At 46.9% G+C, this 22,649-nt stretch overlaps 1 pseudogene; it reads right to left on the bottom strand.

Moving 5' to 3' along the window:
* Window positions 1–10,284: 10,284 nt before the first annotated feature.
* Window positions 10,285–11,785, bottom strand: LOC119315141 (annotated as a pseudogene).
* Window positions 11,786–22,649: the final 10,864 nt, after the last annotated feature.

The following is a 22,649-nucleotide window of genomic DNA, read 5'->3' as shown; positions in this document are numbered from 1 at the left end:
TCATTAAGTAGACATACCCATATCTACTTAAGTCATCAGTGAGGGTGAGAACATAACGATAACCACCGCGAGCCTCAACACTCATTGGACCGCACACATCAGTATGTATGATTTCCAATAAGTTGGTTGCTCACTCCATTGTTCCGGAGAACGGAGTCTTGGTCATTTTGCCCATGAGGCATGGTTCACACATGTCAAATGATTCATAATCAAGAGACTCCAAAAGTCCATCTGCATGGAGTTTCTTCATGCGTTTGACACCAATGTGACCAAGGCGGCAGTGCCACAAATATGTGGGACTATCATTATCAACCTTACATCTTTTGGCATTCACACTATGAATATGTGTAACATCACCTTCAAGATTGAATAAGAATAAACCATTGACCAGCGGGGCATGACCATAAAACATGTCTCTCATATAAATAGAACAAACATTATTCTCAGATTTAAATGAGTAGCCATCTCGCATTAAACGAGATCCAGATACAATGTTCATGCTCAAAGCTGGTACTAAATAACAATTATTGAGGTTTAAAACTAATCTCGTAGGTAAATGTAGAGGTAGCGTGCCGACGGCGATCACATCTACCTTGGAACCATTCCCGACGCGCATCGTCACCTTGTCCTTCGCCAGTCTCCGCTTATTCCGCAGCTCCTATTTTGAGTTACAAATATGAGCAACCGCACCGGTATCAAATACCCAGGAGCTACTACGAGCGCTGGTTAGGTACACATCAATAACATGTATATCACATATACCTTTGGTATTGCCGGCCTTCTTATCCGCTAAGTACTTGGGGCAGTTCCGCTTCCAGTGACCGTTTCCCTTGCAATAAAAGAACTCAGTCTCAGGCTTGGGTCCATGCTTTGGCTTCTTCCCAGCAACTGGCTTACCGGGCGCGGCAACTCCCTTGCCGTCCTTCTTGAAGTTCTTCTTACCCTTGCTTTCTTGAACTTAGTGGTTTTATTCACCATCAACACTTGATGTTCCTTTTTGATCTCCACCTCCGCTGATTTCAGCATTGAATATACCTCGGGAATGGTCGTTTCCATCCCCTGCATATTGAAGTTCATCACAAAGCTCTTTTAGCTAGGTGGGAGCGACTGAAGGATTCTGTCAACGACCGCATCATCCGGGAGATTAACTCCCAGCTGAGATAAGCGGTTGTGCAACCCAGAAATTTTGAGTATGTGCTCGCTGACAGAACTATTCTCCTCCATCTTACAACTGTAGAACTGGTCGGAGACTTCATATCTCTCGACATGGGCATGAGCTTGGAAAACCATTTTCAGCTCTTGGAACATCTCATATGCTCCGTGCTGTTCAAAACGGTTTTGGAGCCCCGGTTCTAAGCTGTAAAGCATGCCGCAATGAACCAGGGAGTAATCATCAATACGCGACTGCCAGGCGTTCATAACGTCTTAAGTTGCTGGGAAAACAGGTGCTTCACCTAGCGGTGCATCAAAGACATATGCTTTCTTGGCAGCTATGAGGATAATCCTCAGGTTACGGACTGAGTCCGTGTAGTTGCTGCCATCGTCTTTCAACTTGGTTTTCTCTAGGAACGCGTTGAAGTTGAGGGCAAAATTAGCGTGGGCCATTTGATCTACAAGACATATTGCAAAGTTTTAGACTATGTTCATGATAATTAAGTTCATCTAATCAAATTATCTAAGTGATACATGATCCGAGTCAACTAGGCCGTGTCCGATCATCACGTGAGACGGACTAGTCATCATCGGTGAACATCTTCATGTTGATCGTATCTTCTATACGACTCATGTTCGACCTTTCGGTCTTCCGTGTTCCGAGGCCATGTCTGTACATGCTAGGCTCGTCAAGTCAACCTAAGTGTATTGCATGTGTAAATCTGGCTTACACCCGTTGTATGCGAACGTTAGAACCTATCACACCCGATCATCACGTGGTGCTTCGGAACAACGGACCTTAGCAACGGTGCACAGTTAGGGGGAACACAATTCTTGATATTTTAATGAGGGATCATCTTATTTATGCTACCTCGTTCTAAGCAAATAAGATGTCAAAACATGATAAACATCACATGCAATCAAAGAGTGACATGATATGGCCAATATCATTTTGCTTCTTTTGATCTCCATCTTCGGGGCGCCATTATCATCATCGTCACCGTCTTGAAACCATGATCTCCATCATCATGATCCTTGTCATCGTGTCTTCATGGAGTTGTCTCGTCAACTATTACTTCTACTACTATGGCTAATGGTTTAGCAATAAAGTAAAGTAATTACATGACGTTTATGTTGACACGCAGGTCATAAATAAATTAAGACAACTCCTATGGCTCCTGCCGGTTATCATACTCATCGACATGCAAGTCGTGATTCCTATTACAAGAACATGATCAATCTCATACATCACATATATCATTCATCACATCCTTTTGGCCATATCACATCACACGGCATATGCTGCAAAAACAAGTTAGATGTCCTCTAATTGTTGTTGCAAATTTTTACGTGGCTGCTATAGGTTTCTTAGCAAGAACGTTTCTTACCTACGCCAAAACCACAACGTGATATGCCAATTTCTATTTACCATTCATAAGGACCCTTTTCATCGAATCCGATCCGACTAAAGTAGGAGAGACAGACACCCGCTAGCCACCTTATGCAACTAGTGCATGTCAGTCGGTGGAACCTGTCTCACGTAAGTGTACGTGTAAGGTCGGTCTGGGCCGCTTCATCCCACGATGCCGCCGGATCAAGATAAGACTAGTTACGGCAAGTAAATTGACAAAATCGACGCCCACAACAACTTGTGTTCTACTCATGCATAGAAACAACGCATAGACCTAGCTCATGATGCCACTGTTGGGGATCATAGCAGAAATTTAAAATTTTCTACGCATCACCAAGATCAATCTATGGAGTCATCTAGCAACGAGAGAGAGGAGTGCATCTACATACCCTTGTAGATCGCGAGCGGAAGCGTTCAAGAGAACGGGGTTGATGGAGTCGTACTCGTCGTGATCCAAATTACCGATGATCCTAGCGCCGAACGGACGGCACCTCCGCGTTCAACACACGTACGAAGCGGAGACGTCTCCTCCTTGATCCAGCAAGGGGGGGGAGAAGTTGATGGAAATCCAGCAGCACGACGGCGTGGTGGTGCAAGCAGCGGGATTCCAGCAGGGCTTCGCCAAGCGCTACTGGAGGAGGAAGACGTGTCACGGGAGGGAGAAGGAGGCGCCGGGGCTTAGGGTGCGGCTGCCCTCCCTCCCCTCCACTATATATAGGGGCTAGGGGGGCGGATGGCCCCTTGGAGATCCCATCTAGAGGAGGGGTGGGCAGCGGAACCCGGGGCAGCGGCCCCTCGGGGGGCGGCCCCTTAGAGTTTCCAACCAGGGGGCGCATGCCCCCTCGGGGGGCAACGGACCCCTAGGGTTTCCAAACCCTAGGCGCCTTGGGCCCTTGGGTGGGGCGCACCAGCCCACCAGGGGCTGGTTCCCATGCCACTTCAGCCCATGGGGCCCTCCGGGATAGGTGGCCCCACCCGGTGGACCCCCGGGACCCTTCCGGTGGTCCCGGTACAATACAGGTGACCCCAAAACTCTCCCGGTGGCCGAAACTGGACTTCTTATATATAACTCTTTACCTCCGGACCATTCCGGAACTCCTCGTGACGTCCGGGATCTCATCCGGGACTCCGAACAACTTTCGGTTAACCGCATACTAATATCTCTACAACTCTAGCGTCACCGAACCTTAAGTGTGTAGACCCTACGGGTTCGGGAGACACGTAGACATGACCGAGAAAACTCTCAGGTCAATAACCAACAGCGGGATCTGGATACCCATGTTGGCTCCCACATGCTCCACGATAATCTCATCGGATGAACCACGATGTCGAGGATTCAATCAATCCCATATACAATTCCCTTTGTCTATCGGTACGATACTTGCCCGAGATTCGATCGTCGGTATACCGATACCTTGTTCAATCTCGTTACGGCAAGTCTCTTTACTCGTTCCCGTAACACACCATCCCGTGAACAACTCCTTGATCACATTGAGCTCATTATGATGATGTCCTACCGAGTGGGCCCAGAGATACCTCTCCGTCATACGGAGTGACAAATCCCAGTCTCGATTCGTGCCAACCCAACACATACTTTCGGGGATACTCGTAGTGTACCTTTATAGCCACCTAGTTACATTGTGACGTTTGGCACACCCAAAGTACCCTTACGGTATCCGGGAGTTGCACAATCTCATGGTCTAAGGAAAGGATACTTGACATTAGAAAAGCTTTAGCAGACGAACTACACGATCTTGTGCTATGCTTAGGATTGGGTCTTGTCCATCACATCATTATCCTAATGATGTGATCCCGTTATCAATGACATCCTATGTCCATGGTTAGGAAACCGTAACCATATATTGATCAACGAGCTAGTCAACTAGAGGCTCACTAGGGACATGTTGTGGTCTATGTATTCACACATGTATTACGATTTCCAGATAACACGGTTATAGCATGAACAATAGACAATTATCATGAACAAGAAAATATAATAATAACCTTTTTATTATTGCCTCTAGGGCATATTTCCAACACCCTTTCCTTCTCTCCCTCTCCCTCTTCCTTCTTCTCCTACTCCAACTAGGGAAGGGGGCAAACCTACTCCTACTAGGAGTAGGAATCCCCCCCTTGGGCGCGCCCCATGAGGCCGGCCCTCCCCCTCCTCCACCCCTTTATGTACAGGGGAGGGGGCACCCCATAGATACACAAGTTGATTGTTTAGCCGTGTGTGGTGCCCCCCTCCACATATTTTCACCTTGGTCATATCGTTGTAGTGCTTAGGCGAAGCCCTGCGTCGGTAACTTCATCATCACCGTCATCACGCCATCGTGCTGAGGAAACTCTCCCTCGGCCTCAGCTGGATCAAGAGTTCGAGGGACATCACCAAGCTGAACGTGTGCAGATCGTGGAGGTGCCGTGCGTTCGGTACTTGATCGGTTGGATCACGAAGATGTTCGACTACATCAACCGCGTTACTTAACGCTTCTGCTTTCGGTCTATGAGGGTACGTCGACACACTCTCCCCGCTCGTATCTATCCATCTCCTAGATAGATCTTGCATGATCGTAGGAATTTTTTTGAAATACTGCGTTTCCCAACCGTAACCCCTCGGTACTCCGGAAAAATACCCGGATCACTTGAAACCATTCCGATGTCCGAACATAACCTTTGAATATATGAATCTTTTCCTCTCGACCATTTCGAGACTCCTCATCATGTCTGTGATCTCATTCGGGACTCCGAACATGCTTCGGTCATCAAATCACATAACTCATAATACAAATCGTCCTTGAACGTTAAGCGTGCGGACCCTACGGGTTCGAGAACTATGTAGGCATGACCAAGACACATCTCCGGTCAATAACCAATAGCGGAACCTGGATGCTCATATTGGCTCCTACATATTCTACGAAGATCTTTATCGGTCAAACCGCATAACAACATACGTCATTCCCTTTGTCATCGATATGTTACTTGCCTGAGATTCGATCGTCGGTATCCTCATACCTAGTTCAATCTCGTTACCGGAAAGTCTCTTTACTTGTTCCGTATTGCATCATCCCGTAACTAACTCATTAGTCACATTGCTTGCAAGGCTTATAGTGATGTGCATTACCGAGAGGGCCCAGAGATACCTCTACGATACACGGAGTGAAATCCTAATCTCGATCTATGCCAACTCAACAAACACCTTCGGAGACACCTGTAGAGCATCTTTATAATCACCCAGTTATGTTGTGACGTTTGATAGCACACAAAGTGTTCCTCCGGTATACGGGAGTTGCATAATCTCATAGTCAGAGGATTATGTATAAGTCATGAAGAAAGCAATAGCAATAAAACTAAACGATCATTATTCTAAGCTAACGGATGGGTCTTCTCCATCACATCATTCTCTAATGATGTGATCCGGTTCATCAAATGACAACACATGTCTATGGTTAGGAAACTTAACCATCTTTGATTAACGAGCTAGTCAAGTAGAGGCATACTAGGGACACTCTGTTTGTCTATGTATTCACATATGTACTTAGTTCCGGTTAATACAATTCTAGCATGAATAATAAATATTTATCATAATATAAGGAAATATAAATAACAACTTTATTATTGCCTCTAGGGCATAGTTCCTTCATTCACATCTCAACTGAAACCTCCCATCATCACGCCGCGGGCCTACTAAAGTTACGCATGGAACTCTCGGTTCCAGGATAAGGACCTGCTGGTTTTTCTTTGTTCAAAGGCTACATGTTTTCTTACAGGCGCATAGTCGTTTCATGTAACATTCTGCTACTGCAGCATTTCTTCACTTCTTCTGTTATTTTGGTGGCCTTTGCTTTGTGGTGTAACCTGAATAAGGTCTGCCTCAGGCTGTCTTGCTCCTAGAACAATTCTCATATATCAGTCTAGTTTTGAACTACAAAAGGTGGACAGTTGCCTCTACCTTTTTATCTAAAAAATTGTCCAGCAAATTCAGTCCACAAATGTCCTCGCACTTCCGAGATATCTACTAATCTCACCAAGATACAACTTTAGATTTGTTGTCAACTACTCTCTCCATCCTATAATAAGACGTTTTTATAAGCTAACATAGCTTGCAGAAATGTCCTATATTGTGGGACGGAGGGAGTACTTGCAAACATGTGTTCACAAAATAAAAATTTAGTGTCTCAGAAGTTCAAAGTTATCATAAGGTGGAGCTAATTGTACTAGTCTGACCCGGTTCATAATTGATGTGATGAATCCTTGAACGATTGTTTAGAGCTTTGCTACACGTACAGGGTGATACAGGAATGAGGGGATTACAGGTTGTTGTGGCAATTTTTAATGGTCATTGGTAGAGGCACGACCACCCCCATTGAAAGGGGGGGGGGGGGGGTAGAACATTTTGAAGAAACATGTAGGAACCTATAAAAGTCTGTACGTCTAGCATTTTTGGATAGTTTATATCCGTCTGACCATGATGGTGATGCTACTCCGTTTATAATCAATTTTGGTCAGCAAGGTCACAAATCCTGATGCTTCTATGGGTTGTTTGGATCGCTTCCACAAAAAGCGGCCTGAGTCAGGCACAATTCTCAGGTGTCCGATTTTGGAGGCCTGAGGCTGAGATCTCTACCCGAGTGAATAACTGCCTAATAGGCCTCAAACCAACCCCCCCCCCCCTAGCTAATTCCTATGGCGTATGTATTTGGGCTTCAACAGCACCACAAAAACAGTTTGGACTCGGTGCAAAACTTGTATCAACTACGTATGTGGTGTGTGTTGATGTGATTCTAGCAACGCTGAGCTCTAGCCTTTGAGCCTCCGGTTTGCATGATAGCTTCTATGTAAGTTATGACGCTCCTCCATATCCCTTCTCGTGCTTAAATAGAAACACATGTTACACAACAACCATATGGATTTTTGATTGTGCTCCTCCATATCCCTTCTATGCATGCAATGGATGCTTTAAGTTTCTTTAAGAGGCCATATTTTTTAGAGAGATTTTGCATTTGCCGTTCGCATCAACCCTAAAGAGAAGAAACATGGCTAAGCAAAAGCAATGTTCACAATGTAAATGTATATATAGGCCAAAGTTCATCATATGATAATTTGGTAAAAGCCTACCTAGATCTCTAAGCTAGAAGATGAAAAGAGTAGCAACAAGATAGTCAGAAGGGGTGTGTCGTTCCGTCACAGGTCATCATTAGATCATTGTCTAACGCCTATGGTGTGGTCGCCCTTCCCTATGGCACAAAACCCACATGTGTGTCAGAAAAAACAAAGACTCAAAGGGCTTTTCGCAAAAGATAGGAGGTGTTTGGGCCTCAGTCACCCTCACAGTGGCAGTTTTTCTGCAATTAGTTGAAACTGGAACCAGTGTGAAACACAAATACCAGGTTAAACTATTGATTTGACCATTTATGAGTTTATAAAGTAAAGTAAATCCCAACTGACGTGTTACACTTATCATTTCCAGTCCTGATATTTTCTACAATTAAAGTTGTCATCCGAAAAGAAGAAACAAACAAAAAATACTGAAACTTGTCATCTGAGAAGAAAGTTGCCATCCTCGCGTCACTAAAATTGTCATTAAAAGCATTACTTTATGTCACATTTCATACCTTGAAGGCTTCAACATCCGTGTGTATCTGTGTACGACAACTCCCATGGCTGGAGGCTGTGTATACTTACTTTTTTAAACACCCGTGTTTTTCATACCTTGAACGCCCATGTTTTTGAACACCTTTTCTTTTTGAGAAAAATGTTTTTGAACACCTATGTGTGTGTGTCTACTTTTTTGTTTTTCTGGGATCCAGAACGTCAGTTCGGCGAGGCCCATAAGATGTTCCCAGCCAGGCCAGAAATTCTGAGGCGCGGCTCTCACTCTCACACGGCCCCAGGCTCTTCGTCCTGCAGGAGTTCTTTTCGAGAGACACCACGGTGCACGGCTAGTCGCCCGGCCGCCCCCTTGCGCCCGTCCTCCGCGACGACCGCCTCCGCAGCATCGTCGCCCTCACCGGCCAGTGCCGCGGCCTCGTCGTCCTGGAGGCAGATAGGCCCACCACCTTCTGCCTCGACGACCATGTCTACTCTACCTACAAGGTGAACCGCTACGTCTGGAACCCCTCCACCGGCCAGATCACGGCGCTCCCCAAGGGAAAGGAGACGTTCGGACGGTGGCCGCACCACCATGACAACATGGGGATTGGCTACGACACGCGCATCCACAAGCACAAGGTGGTCCGTCTCTACAGCCGCGGCGACCTGCCCCCAGCGTGCGAGGTGTATGTACTATGTACTCAACTCCACGGGACAATGGAGGCCCCCGGCCGGTGCAGCCGATAGGACGTTGCCGCTGGGTTTCGCAACGAATTTCTGCAGACACCAGAGCATATTTGCGCAGGGCCACCTGCACTGGGTCGCGCAGCCTGATAGGAAGTTCAACTCCGAGAGAATCATCATGTCTTTCTCGATCAATGACGAGGAGTTCGGGATCTTGCCGCTACCGCCCGTCAAAATGTACCCCTGCGTGATAAGGGAGCTCGACGGGCGTCTCTGTGTCTTCAAAAATTCCGATGAGTTCAAGCGGTCGTATGATATCTGGGTGCTGCGTGACCACCAGGCGGGCGCTTGGGATCTCCATTGCCGCATTGACCTGGACACGCCACCGCTGGCAGACACTCAGTTGATGCGCTCCCGTTCGGTCATCCCGCTTGGTACTGTTCATGATGGTAGATGCCTGCTGCTCAGACCGGATCCTGATTTGATCGAAAGCGAAAGTTTGGAATCTCACAAGCTTTTCATGTACAGACCTGCGACCGGAGATGTTGAGGACCTCCTCGCCGGCGGCGGCATACTTACTCACCACACCATGGCCCAAAGAGTTGTGGCACCATATGAGGAAAGCCTTGAGTCCACCGGTTACGGTGATACTAAGTCACAAGCATGACTAGGTGTTATTTTAGTACAAAACTAATGACATCAATTTTATGTAGTCCCATAATGTAAGACGTTTTTGCAAGATATGTTAGCTTGCGAAAACGTCTTACATTATGGGATGGAGGGAGTGTTTGATATGGCCATAGTTTGCACATGTCTCTAAACTATCTAGTCAATTTCCAGTAATAATATACCTGCCACGTTCTCTTTTTTTTTTTTGCGAGTGACCTGACTTTGATGCAACTCTTACTTACAGCTCATATTTAATGGGATCAAACTGGAATGTTATTTGTGTTTTTATTACAATATATATGAATTTTACAATTGGTATGAAGTTCAGATTTATGTATTCTTACGCACCTGCTCTTCTCTGTGGAACAAAGTCTGCAATTTGTTAGCTTGCTCATTGGTTCATCCTTGGTTGGCAGTGTGTTCATGAAATCTCTGTTTCTTTATTAATTAGGAAATTTCTTGATGAGTTTGCTGCAGCACCACATCATGCTGAATTTTGTTAAATGCTTATCAAATTTTGTTAAGTTTTGTTAATGTCATAACCTTTTCAGGTTACAATAACATATGTTCCCCTATTGTATGAAATGCACTCTGCTTTTCATCATCATACCATACAAGCATCGATTTGCTTCTCCCGTACAAATACCAGGGCACCTAAAATATCTACGCACTGGTATACATGTTTAACACGGTGTGGCCAACTGGCCAACAACAAACCAAAACTGTTTCCTAGGGAAAAAGAAGTCCACGATTTTCATCTAAAGAGAAGTTTTGAGGCTTCAAATCATCTTCATGGCCAAAATGGGAGCATTCTTTCACGGAAAGATAGGTTGAAGATTGCACTGAAAATTGCAATGGCCATTTCAGAACATAACGATACAGTGTGCAGAAATAGTACTAATTGATACTTCAAAGCGCTTGCAGGATGCCCTGATCTCTCACTCCTTAGTTACAATATGACATGATGAAGGACAAGTTCATAGCAGTGCTATGCTTCCTTCTCTAATGAATGACAAAATGAACATACCAATTTTCATGCCGGTCATGGTTCATGTAAATCTGAATCTAGCTGGCACTTCCCCTCTGCAAGCTGCCGCATAGTCTTCAGCAAGGTGTGGTGCAGCTTCCTTGTGTGGGCATATGAACTTCTCCAGGAATACCTTCGGAGTCATCGCGACTGCAGAATAGTAGTCCCGGTCTCGATGTAGCAATCCGTTTTCCTTGAGAAACTTTACAACATAGTACCTGGGCCTGAGCCGACCATCCAGGCTGTAACTGAGAACCGCCGGCCGATGAGCGATGTACCATGGTTCCAACCCCACCTCGGAGATGAGGAACTCTGAGACGCGTTGCAGCCTGTCCTTGGAAGACTTCAGCACCATTGGAGCCTTGGGCAAAGCAATGCCCACCTCAGTATCCGACCACCTTAACGTCTTCTTCAAGTAGTCCACTTTGGTGGCGATCTTCTCCTCGTCATAGAATGCGACAGCCTCCAACGCTTTTCCTAACATCCCAGAGCCATGTGGCACACAGAGAGCTTTGGCGCATGCCACCATCGCCTGGAGGCGCTGCTGGTTGATTCTGAGGATCCTTGGATGACCGATGCACAGCTTGGCAATGTGGCAATCATGTAGCCCGCACTCCCGGAGGAACGCAATGTTGGGCTTGACCACCCTCTCAAGATCAGAACCAAGGAGCCAGGAGCCGTGCTTGAGCGGACGGAGCCATGCACCCGAAGATAGCCAGGTAGTACTGTAGATCAGAGACGATGGATCTGCAGCGGAGTTTGCCGGGGACGAGCACGGCGATGCGCGCGACCTCAGAGCGCGAGAGGCCGAGGCCGGTCAGCGCGACGACGACGGGGGACAGAGTTCTCTCCACTTTGGCGCAGAGGAACCGCGGGTCCTTGGCGACGACGGCCGCGACGTCGGTGCCGGAGAGGCCGAGGCCGGCGAGGAAGGCGAGGACGGCGTCGGGCTTGGCCGGGGACTTGAGGTGGGAGAGCTTGGCGGAGGCCTTGGCGGCCTGCGCTCGGGTGAGGCCGCAGGCGGAGACGAGGTACTCCTCTGCGGCGAAGCCAGGGGTGGCTGCCGGGGAAATGCCGGAGGCGGCTGCGGCGGAGAGGAGGCGGTGGAGAGGAGAGACATGGGAGGCGTAGGGAGAAGAGAGGATCTGGGTGAGGGTGCAGCTTCGGAGCCGGAGCATGGCGGCGGCGGCGAGGGGATGGCCGGTGGCGGCGCGGCGTGGTTGGTGGTGGTTGGTGGTGAGAGACGGAGTGGGTTTGTGGCTGGACTCGTGCGTCGTGCCTCTCACCTCACGTGCCATATGGCAATGGGCTTGGATGGGCTGGGATGGGCTGGAGAATCTCAAAAACACATTGTAACCTCAAAAAGTAATAATAATCAAGGCATCCCTAGAAGAAGAAAAAAAAGGCAAACCCGCTTGCAAACATGAGCCATCTCAAAAACGAAACCTCAAAAATGTAAAACAAACATGAGCACACGTATCTGCTGTCATTGTAATCTCAAAAACGACGCTCTTCATTTGGATCCGCTGTCATGTTTTTATATTATGTTTTCGGGCAAATTTAACTTGACTGAATTTAGCGGAAGAGTAGTGTCCAGTACTTTTACCGCCTCGTGTCATCTTATAGTGTCATGTTCAATCTCTGGCACTTGTGTAAAGTTCAGACTCGTCTTTGTGCAACCCCGCTAGTGTTGCTACTGCACTTGCTATTGCGGTGGAAACTAAAGGGGGTTGGATGGTCGCCCATTCTGCAACCGCAACAAACCTGCGGGCAAGAGTTCGAGTTTCTATTGGTCGTCCTCACGCATGTGATTGTCTCACCATGGCCCCAGTCATCGTCCGTCCCACGAGCATCACCGACGAAATAATATTAGCCGGCTAAGACTTGAAACTAAAAAATGCAACCAAAGTGTGAAGCAGATATGCATTATTCGGTTAGCAACGCTTTGCATACGGCACACCAGTCAGCCAAATAGGATGGAGGGTTTTCAATATACTCCTACTCCCTAATTAATTGCTAAATTATAATGCATATAAATGTTGGTCAAAATTAAACTTTGTAAAGTTTGATCAAATTTATATAAAAATTTATCAACATCTAGAATACCATGCAATTGGACTCATGAAGAAATATATTTTTGTATGTTATATATTTGGTATTTTGAATTCTCATATTTTTTTCTATAAACATAGTAAAAATTTACAAAGTTTGACTTTTGACCAATAAAATTTTGTATGCACTATAATTTGGCAAGTATTGAGTAGTTTTCTTTTTCATTTGTCCCTCATCTGTCAAAAGAAATCAAGGTTTACTGGCTTCTAGAACTGCCAACTGTTGATTTCGAGGAGTAGGCACCTCAACTAATTGCTTGTGTGCTTGAGATATATCTAAGCTTGAATATTTCCTTATGTTCTGCTACAACTTTTGAGTCGTGTATCAGGCAAGGTTTGTAATAAAAACAACATCATTAGCCATTTATAGGATTGCTAATTATTCAAGCTATATTTGTGCATAGTGTTTACTGAGCATCAAAACAGTGTGAGTAAATACAAGGTAATCCAGTGTATGAAAATTGGAAGGGATCCGTATTCCAGTTGTAGCCAGAGTTGGTGGAGAAAATGATTGGTAGAGAGGTGATGGCAGGTCGGGTTGAGTCGAGGAATTTTTTTGCCACATATTATACGCGGCGTAACATGGAAGAATTATAGACCAGGTCTCTAAGGGAAGGTTTACAACATGGACAGAAATTTAGAAAAGAAGAGTGATAGATGGACATACTTTGATTTTTTTTTCCTTTTGACTTGAGGTTTATCTTCATATATATGCTTATCGCAGAGCATTTGGCTTTTAACAATTTAGATACATGTAGTTATAAAAGCAATGGACAAGATCTGCATTCGATATCCAAAATGGCACATAATGAATGGATGGAGTTAGTAAGATCAAGATCCTAATCAGTGGCACTTGTATATAAAACGGAACGAACGCAACAAAAGTTATTGAGATCATGACCCTAATGAGTGACACTTATATATAAAATGGAACACAACTAAAGTTACTGAGACCATGATCCTAATGAGTGGCACTTTCATATAAAACTAGGGCGATTTGATAATTTGCCACCCCTTACTTCCCCCTTTCACAATTTGCCACCCATTGTCTCAATGACGGGCGGGCCCGGGCCCCACCTGTCATTCTCAGGAGGGGGGCAAATTATGAAAGGGGGAGGTAAGGGGTGGCAAATTATCTATGTCTCTATCTATCTATTTATCTCTCTCTATCTACCTATGTATCTATCTATCTCTATCTATCTATCTCTACATCTATCAATCTATGTCTCTCTCTCTATCTCTATCTATCTATCTCCCTCTCTCTATCTCTCTCTCTCTTTATCTATCTATCTATCTCCCTCTCTCTATCTATCTATCTATCTATCTATATCTATCTATCTATGTCTCTCTCTCTATCTCTCTCTATCTATCATCTATCTATCTATCTATCTCTCTATCTATCTGTTTATCTGTCTGTCTATCTATGTCTCTCTATCTCTCTATCTCTCTCTATCTATCTATCTATCTATCTATCTACCTATCTGTTTATCTATCTATCTATGTCTCTATCTCTATCTATCTATCTCTCGCTCTCTCTCTGTATCTATCTATATATGTCTCTCTCTCTACCTCTCTATCTATCTCTCTATCTATCATCTATCTATCTCTCCGTCTCTCTCTCTCTCTCTCTCTCTGTCTGTCTATCTATCTATCTATGTCTCTGTCTCTATCAGTTTATCTATCTATCTCTCTCTATCTCTCTCCCTGTATCTATCTATTTATCTATCTATCTATCTATTTCTATCTATGTATCTCTCTCTATCTTTCTCTCTCTCTCTATCTATCTATCTCTCACTCTCTCTCTCTCTCTCTATCTATCTATCTATCTATCTATCTGTTGGGTTTCGTAGTAATTTCAAAAAAAAATCCTACGCTCACGCAAGATCATGGTGATGCATAGCAACGAGAGGGGAGAGTGTTGTCTACGTACCCTCGTAGACCGCAACGGAAGTGGTGACGCAACGTAGAGGAAGTAGTCGTACGTCTTCCCGATCCGACCGATCCAAGCACCGTTACTCCGGCACCTCCGAGTTCTTAGCACACGTACAGCTCGATGACGCTCCCCGGGCTCCAATCCAGCAAAGCGTCGGGGAAGAGTTTCTTCAGCACGACGGCGTGATGACGATGATGATGTTCTACCGACGCAGGGCTTCGCCTAAGCACTACAACGGTATGACCGAGGTGAAATATGGTGGAGGGGGGCACCGCACACGGCTAAGGAACGATCTCAAGGATCAACTTGTGTGTTCTAGGGTGCCCCCCTGCCCCCGTATATAAAGGAGGGAGGGGGAGGTGCGGCCGGCCCCCAAGGGGTGCGCCAGGAGGAGTCCTACTCCCACCGGGAGTAGGACTCCCCTCCACTTGCCTTGTTGGATAAGGAAAAGAGGGAGGGAGAAGAGGAAAGGGGGGCGCCGCCCCCCCCCCTTCCTTGTCCTATTCGGACTAGGGGGGAGGGGGCGCACGGCCTGCCCTGGCCGGCCCCTCTCTTCTCCCTTATGGCCCATGTAGGCCCATAAACCCCCGGGGGGTTCCGGTAACCCCCCGGTACTCCGGTAAAATGCCGATTTTCACCCGGAACAATTCCGATGTCCAAATATAGGCTTCCAATATATCAATCTTTATGTCTCGACCATTTCGAGACTCCTTGTCATGTCCGTGATCATATCCGGGACTTCGAACTAACTTCGGTACATCAAAATGCATAAACTCATAATAACTGTCATCGTAACGTTAAGCGTGCGGACCCTACGGTTCGAGAACAATGTAGACATGACTGAGACAGATCTCCGGTCAATAACCAATAGCGGGACCTGGATGCCCATATTGGCTCCTACACATTCTACGAAGATATTTATTGGTCAGACCGCATAACAACATACGTTGTTCCTTTTGTCATCGGTATGTTACTTGCCCGAGATTCGATCGTCGGTATCCAATACCTAGTTCAATCTCGTTACCGTCAAGTCTCTTTACTCGTTCCGTAATACATCATCTCACAACTAACTTATTAGTTGTAATGCTTGCAAGGCTTATGTGATGTGCATTACCGAGAGGGCCCAGAGATACCTCTCCGACAATCGGAGTGACAAATCCTAAATACGCCAACCCAACATCTACCTTTGGAGACACCTGTAGAGCTCCTTTATAATCACCCATTTACGTTGTGACGTTTGGTAGCACACAAAGTGTTCCTCCGGCAAACGGGAGTTGCATAATCTCATAGTCATAGGAACATGTATAAGTCATGAAGAAAGCAATAGCAACATACTAAACAATCGGGTGCTAAGCTAATGGAATGGGTCATGTCAATCAGATCATTCAACTAATGATGTGACCTCGTTAATCAAATAACAACTCTTTGTTCATGGTTAGGAAACATAACCATTTTTGATTAACGAGCTAGTCAAGTAGAGGCATACTAGTGACACTCTGTTTGTCTATGTATTCACACATGTATTATGTTTCCGGTTAATACAATTCTAGCATGAATAATAAACATTTATCATGATATAAGGAAATAAATAATAACTTTATTATTGCCTCTAGGGCATATTTCCTTCACTATCTATCTATCTATCTATCTATCTATGTCTCTATCTATCTCTCTATCTCTCTATCTATGTCTCTCAGTCTATCTCTATCTATCTATCTATGTCTCTCCATCTATCTCTCTATCTCTCTATCGATCTACTATGTCTCTCAATCTATCTCTATCGATCTATCTATCTATCTCTATCTCTCTCTGTCTCTATCTATCTATCTATCTATCTATCTATCTCTGTCTCTCTCTCTCATCCGGACATCCACGGTGTTCGTTTTGAGGGCTTGCATTGGAGATGTCATACATAGTAGACATACAAAGGAAGTAGAGAAATACAAGGACATACATTGATTGATTTGATTTTTTTCAGCTTGAGATTTGTCCTCGCATGCTTATTAGTATACAACATTAGGCTTTAATAATTTAGCTTTACATGTAGTAAGAAAAGCAATGGACAGGATCTGCATTGGATATCCAAAAATGGAACATAATTAAAGAATGGATGGGGTTACTGAGATCATGATCCTAATGAGTGACACTTGTATATAAAACGGGACACAAACAAAAGTTACTGAGATCATGGTCGTAGTGAGTGACACTTTTATATAAAATGGAACACTAGAACAAAAGTTAATCATAACAGCACGAACTATATACTACATCGGCGCTCCCAATTAAGCCCGCCCCATGCATGAAGACGGCCTTTGAATTTGTGCACCCCATGACCCCAGGTAGGCAATGAGGCCAATTAAGCTGCAGATTAGTACTCCACTATTGGAAGGAAAATCTAACAGCATCGCAGCTCGAGCTCGAGACCGAGTAGTAGAGTACGAAGCATGCATGCATGCCCCTGCAGCTGCAGCTGCAGCAGCCTCAGGCAAGCAAATATAGTACTATACTTTGCATACTTATTAACAGTGCATGCAACGTATGTCAGTACATTATTTATTTTGTTGAGCAGAAGGGGTTTCCCCCTCGAATCTACTATATCTAAATAGCTAGCCCCCAATATTAGAAATTCTCTACCCTATCCTTGAGCCACATCATCAAAATTAATGTAGCCGTTAGATGAACTAAATCAGTCCATAATAGCCGTCTGATCTAGACATTGAGAGGCTCCGCACTAAGCCACATGCAAGCATGCAGAAACTTACCGTGGCATGCATGCGAGTGGGTTTTAAATTCCATCAACATGTCTGCATGCAAGAGTATGCACCGGTAGCATGCATGTAAGTGAGCTTTTAAGTCCCATTAACATGTCAAAAAGAAATATATAATCCCATTATGCAGTAGGAGTTAGCTGATACCCTTTCCTTACGTGGGATGATCTAAATGATGATGGGAGTTTTTTTAGTTTGGCTACCACATTTGTCATGCGGTTATAGAGTTTTTATTTAGTTGTATGAAATCGATGATTTTACGCATAGAGTTCCGCGGAAACTCATCTAGTTTCATTAAGTAAAGCAGATACGAGTTGGTTTTACGTCAGTACATACGTTGTGATGAGATGCCACCACGTGCATCGCCGATCCCCGTATGCATGCATACATGTGGCCGCGTACCGGCCGGAAGCCGCGATGAATCTAATCGACATCGAGAAACACTAGTGATGCTAGATCCCATCGATCATTGGCGCTACTCAGGGGTCAGAATTCGTTAATTGGATTACTAATGGGTGTCAGATTCGGAATCAGACAGTGGAGAGATCCATGGACCGGAGAAAGGAAGAAAGAAAGACGGTGATGATGCATGATCTAGACATAGATCGGGCATGTGGCCCTGGCCAGCATGCATGCTCATCGGTTCCCGATCCGAAGCTGCTGCTGCTGGATTAACGAACGAACGGCTCCAGTGTTGCAGTAGTGGTAGACTAGCAGTATAGTATATAAAGCGCGCGGTTGGCATCGGCAGCTGGAAATGGAAACACATATAAATATCTGGGAAAGATCCAAGAAGCTGGCTTGGGTGCACAAGGCAGCCTCCTGACTGGGCAGAGGCCAGAGGGGTCCTTGCCTCTTGGCGCTTTCAAGTCGCACCGGCGCATCGCATCGCAGTGCCGCGCGCATGGGCCGGATGCACTAGTAGACGTAGGAGGAGTACGTGCATGGGCGCGCGCCAGGCCAGCCATCGCACGATGGCGCCTCTTGGCGCGCCTGCGTCCTACTGGTAGCTAGCCATAGCGCGCCTCTCCTTGGCTGGCCAGGCAGAGCATCGCGCGCACGGGCCGCGGCCCTTCCTGCCTCCGAGGAGGCATGCGGCACGGCGGGCGGAGGCCGGTGCGTGGCTGCTAATGGCGGGGAGCCATGCGTCACACGCGGAGGATAACACACGCTTCACATGTCAGGGCTCGCCTCAGGAGGTCCAACCAAACCAAACCAAACCAAACCAAACCGTGCTAGCCAGCCAGCATTCCCAAACAGTTTTATCCGACGTGTAAATAAACTCAGAGTTCCCGAGCATATGTCCTCGACCTCTTCCCGTGTCAGTGTCAACGTCCATCGCGGGCCGTGGCAGTCGTTTTCGGCCGCGCATACGCACGCCCGTACGACTACGATCGATCCGGCTGGCTGGTAGAAAACTCAACCCACCGGCGGTCATATCCCGTTTCCCACGCCGATTCCAGGTACGGCGCACAGTGGAGCTCGGGGAAACTAGCCACCGGCCGCGTCTCTGCCTGCCTGCCCGGCGAGCCAAAGGGCAACCGCGATCGCGCCGGTTCCTGGGCGCGCGCCAAAGGGCAAGCAGGCAAATGGCACCCGCGTCGGGGCGATCGCGCACCTGCACGTGCGGCAGGCAGGCAGAGGCTGGCCGTCAAGCCACAGCGGCAGCCTCTTGCTTGCTGGGTTGCTCCATCGATGTGCGCGATCGAGATCCCGCCGGGCGCCACTTCACACTGCCCCTTGGCATCCCCTGACTGACTGCCCGGCCGACTCGCCCATCGGAAGGGTACTACCCTACAATCCTACCCGCCGCAGGTGCACTCCGTGGGCATGATTTGGATCGGATCACTGAGAGTGGGAGACTGCTATTTGTAGGACTAGAAAATTCGCTGCCTTGTCGTTGTGCTTTTGGGAAGCGACGGGGCAGCTAAATGTTGGCTTGCAGAGAAAGCTCACCTTGGCACACAAAGTGCTTCAAAGCTTCATCATGGAGATGATCGGGAGTATAAAGCCATGGTCTACAACCTTGTCTAGAACCCCAACGTCATGTGCGGGATTCAGGAACAAAATTTTCCCTGTCATGTCGCGCAAATCAAGGGCCACCAACAACCACACCTATGAGTGCATTCCGCATCCCTAGAATGTTCCAAGGATGTCATGTAAGTCCTCAAATTTTGGAAATCGTCTTTCAAGTCATGAAAACGTATAAGCATGTCACCCAAGTCCAAACCCCTGCCGGTCCTAAAAATATGCACACAAAAAACACCATCTTTACAAATTTAGGGACCTTTCTGGCAGCTTCTTCTTCAGTAAGTTGATGTAACACCAAAAATGGTAGGTCAATGGTGGCGGCTGATGCGAGACATAAGAGGTTCGTGGTTGTAATGTTGTGGCGCCTTCTAGCAGCATCGAGGTACTCACTGACATCAAGGAGGACAACATTGTCATAGTGGATGCCATCATAGAGGTGGCATTGTTCTAGCACACCATACTGATGTGCTCCTAGGAAGCGATGCAATAGTTAAATGTCGGTTTGGAGGGAAAGCTCGAATTGGCAAACAAAGTGCTTCACAGATTCATTGAATATGATCAAGAGTAGGAAGCTCTATTATACAACCTCACCCAGAACCCCAGCATCGTGGATCTGGAAGAAATTCCCCCCTACTGTGCTGTGCAGAGGAACGGACACCAACAACGACACACGATAATAATCAAGCCCAAATCATTGGTCTACATACACACTACCTTGCTCAGGTTGATGAGATTGTTACTCTTGATCCTGATCCAACGCAAGACAGTGTTTGTAGACGACGTGATATCAATGTTTACCACTATGGCCACCAGTGGCGGAGCTTAGTGTCCTGCTAGGGAGGGGAGGGGGATATGCCCCCCCCCCCCAACTTTGGATAATTCTTTGAAGAAAATATTAAGTAGAGGGCCTAGCTGAAAGAAAATTTAGCATTTTGCCCCCTCAAATGCTCCCATTTTGTGTTATGCCCCCCCTCCCCCATCGAGGAATTCTGGTGTAGCTCCGCCACTGATGGCCACCACTGTGGTTGACAAAGGAAGTCGATGCTTACCACACGTCACTGGACTCCATGTTGGAAATATGCCCTAGAGGCAATAATAAATTGGTTATTATTATATTTCAATGTTCATGATAACCGTTTATTATCCATGCTAGAATTGTATTGATAGGAAACTCATATACATGTGTGGATACATAGATAACACCATGTCCCTAGTAAGCCTCTAGTTGACTAGCTCGTTGATCAATAAGATGTTACGGTTTCCTGACCATGGACATTGGATGTCGTTGATAACGGGATCACATCATTAGGAGAATGATGTGATGGACAAGACCCAATCCTAAGCCTAGCACAAAAATCGTGTAGTTCGTATACTAAAGCTTTTCTAATGTCAAGTATCATTTCCTTAGACCATGAGATTGTGCAACTCCCGGATACCGTAGGAGTGCTTTGAGTGTGCCAAACGTCACAACGTAACTGGGTGGCTATAAAGGTTCACTACAGGTATCTCCGAAAGTGTCTGTTGGGTTGGCATGAATCGAGACTGGGATTTGTCACTCCGTGTAAACGGAGAGGTATCTCTGGGCCCACTCGATAGGACATCATCATAATGTGCACAATGTGACCAAGGAGTTGATCACGGGATGATGTGTTACGGAACGAGTAAAGAGACTTGCCGGTAACGAGATTGAACAAGGTATCGGATATCGACGATCGAATCTCGGGCAGGTACAATACCGCTGGACAAAGGGAATTGAATACGGGATTGATTGAATCCTCGACATCGTGGTTCATCCGATGAGATCATCGTGGAACATGTGGGAGCCAACATGGGTATCCAGATCCCGCTGTTGGTTATTGGCCGGAGAGTTGTCTCGGTCATGTCTGCATGGTTCCCGAACCTGTAGGGTCTACACACTTAAGGTTCAGTGACGCTAGAGTTGTTATGGGAAATAGTATGTGGTTACCGAAGGTTGTTCGGAGTCCCGGATGAGATCCCGGACATGACGAGGAGCTCCAGAATGGTACGGAGGTGAAGATCGATATATTGGACGAAGGATATTGGAGTCCGTAAGTGTTACGGAGGTACCAGGCTATGGCCAGCATGACCGAAAGGTGTTTCGGGAGCCCCGGCAAGTGTTGGAGGGCCTCATGGGCCAAAGGGGAAGGGGCAAACCAGCCCACTAAGGGTTGGTGCGCCCCCCACACCCTTTCCCACGTTACTTGGGGAGGTGGGGCGCCTCCACCTGGCTTGGGAGGCAAGGCTCCACCTGCTTGGCTTGGGGGGCAAGTCTCCCTAGGATTTTCCCTAGGGAGATCCCATCTGCCTGGCCACCGCCCCTAGGGGAAACCCTAGGGCGCCTCCCCCTCTCCCCTTGACCCTATATATAGTGGAGGGGTGGGAGGGCAGCCGAACCTCTTCGACTGGCGCAGCCCTCCCTCCTCCTACACCTCCTCCTCCTCCATAGTGCTTGGCGAAGCCCTGCTGGAGAACCACGAGCTCCATTGCCATCATGCCGTCGTGCTGCTGGAGTTCTCCCTCAACTTCTCCTCTCCCCTTGCTGGATCAAGAAGGAGGAGACGTCCCCGGGCTGTACGTGTGTTGAACACGGAGGCGCCGTCCGTTCGGCGCTAGATCGGAATCAACCGCGATCTGAATCGCTGCGAGTACGACTCCTTCATCCGCGTTCTTGCAACGCTTCCGCTTAGCGATCTACAAGGGTATGTAGATGCACTCTCCTTCCCCTCGTTGCTAGATTACTCCATAGATTGATCTTGGTGTTGCGTAGAAAATTTTGAATTTCTGCTACGATCCCCAACACTCCATACATACATTTGTGTCTTTTTTGCATAGATCCCAACCGGTTTCGGCGGGAAGTTTGCTGCCAAGCCGCCTCTTCCAATGTCGCCTTGATCAACGGTAACACATGTGCAGTCAACACAGGGTTAGGGCTGGTTTGGACCTGGATGACACAGTTATTGCACTTCCCGGAGCTACATGCTGACTTCCAAAAGTAGAGAACCTAAGTGAGTCCCCCGAATAGTTTAGGGACCTATAGTGCACTTCAATCTTATGAGGCATAGGCCGACATTGCACGGCTGCCCTTGTGCTCCTCCTCCAGTTATGCCTCATGTTTGAGCTACTCATGGTAGGTGTGATGTTGCTCGACCTCCTGAGAGTTGATGGCCATGTTCGGCCTGTCATCTAAGTCGAGCTCGGTGGTCGACACGGTGGATGCATGCGGGGGCCGCTCCCGAGTTTGCCGATGAAGGGG

This window comes from Triticum dicoccoides, chromosome 6A (genome assembly GCF_002162155.2).
Source record: "Triticum dicoccoides isolate Atlit2015 ecotype Zavitan chromosome 6A, WEW_v2.0, whole genome shotgun sequence".
Classification (NCBI taxonomy): domain Eukaryota; kingdom Viridiplantae; phylum Streptophyta; class Magnoliopsida; order Poales; family Poaceae; genus Triticum; species Triticum dicoccoides.
The sequence above is the reverse complement of the archived record's forward strand: the minus strand, read 5'-3'. Positions and strand labels throughout refer to the sequence as shown.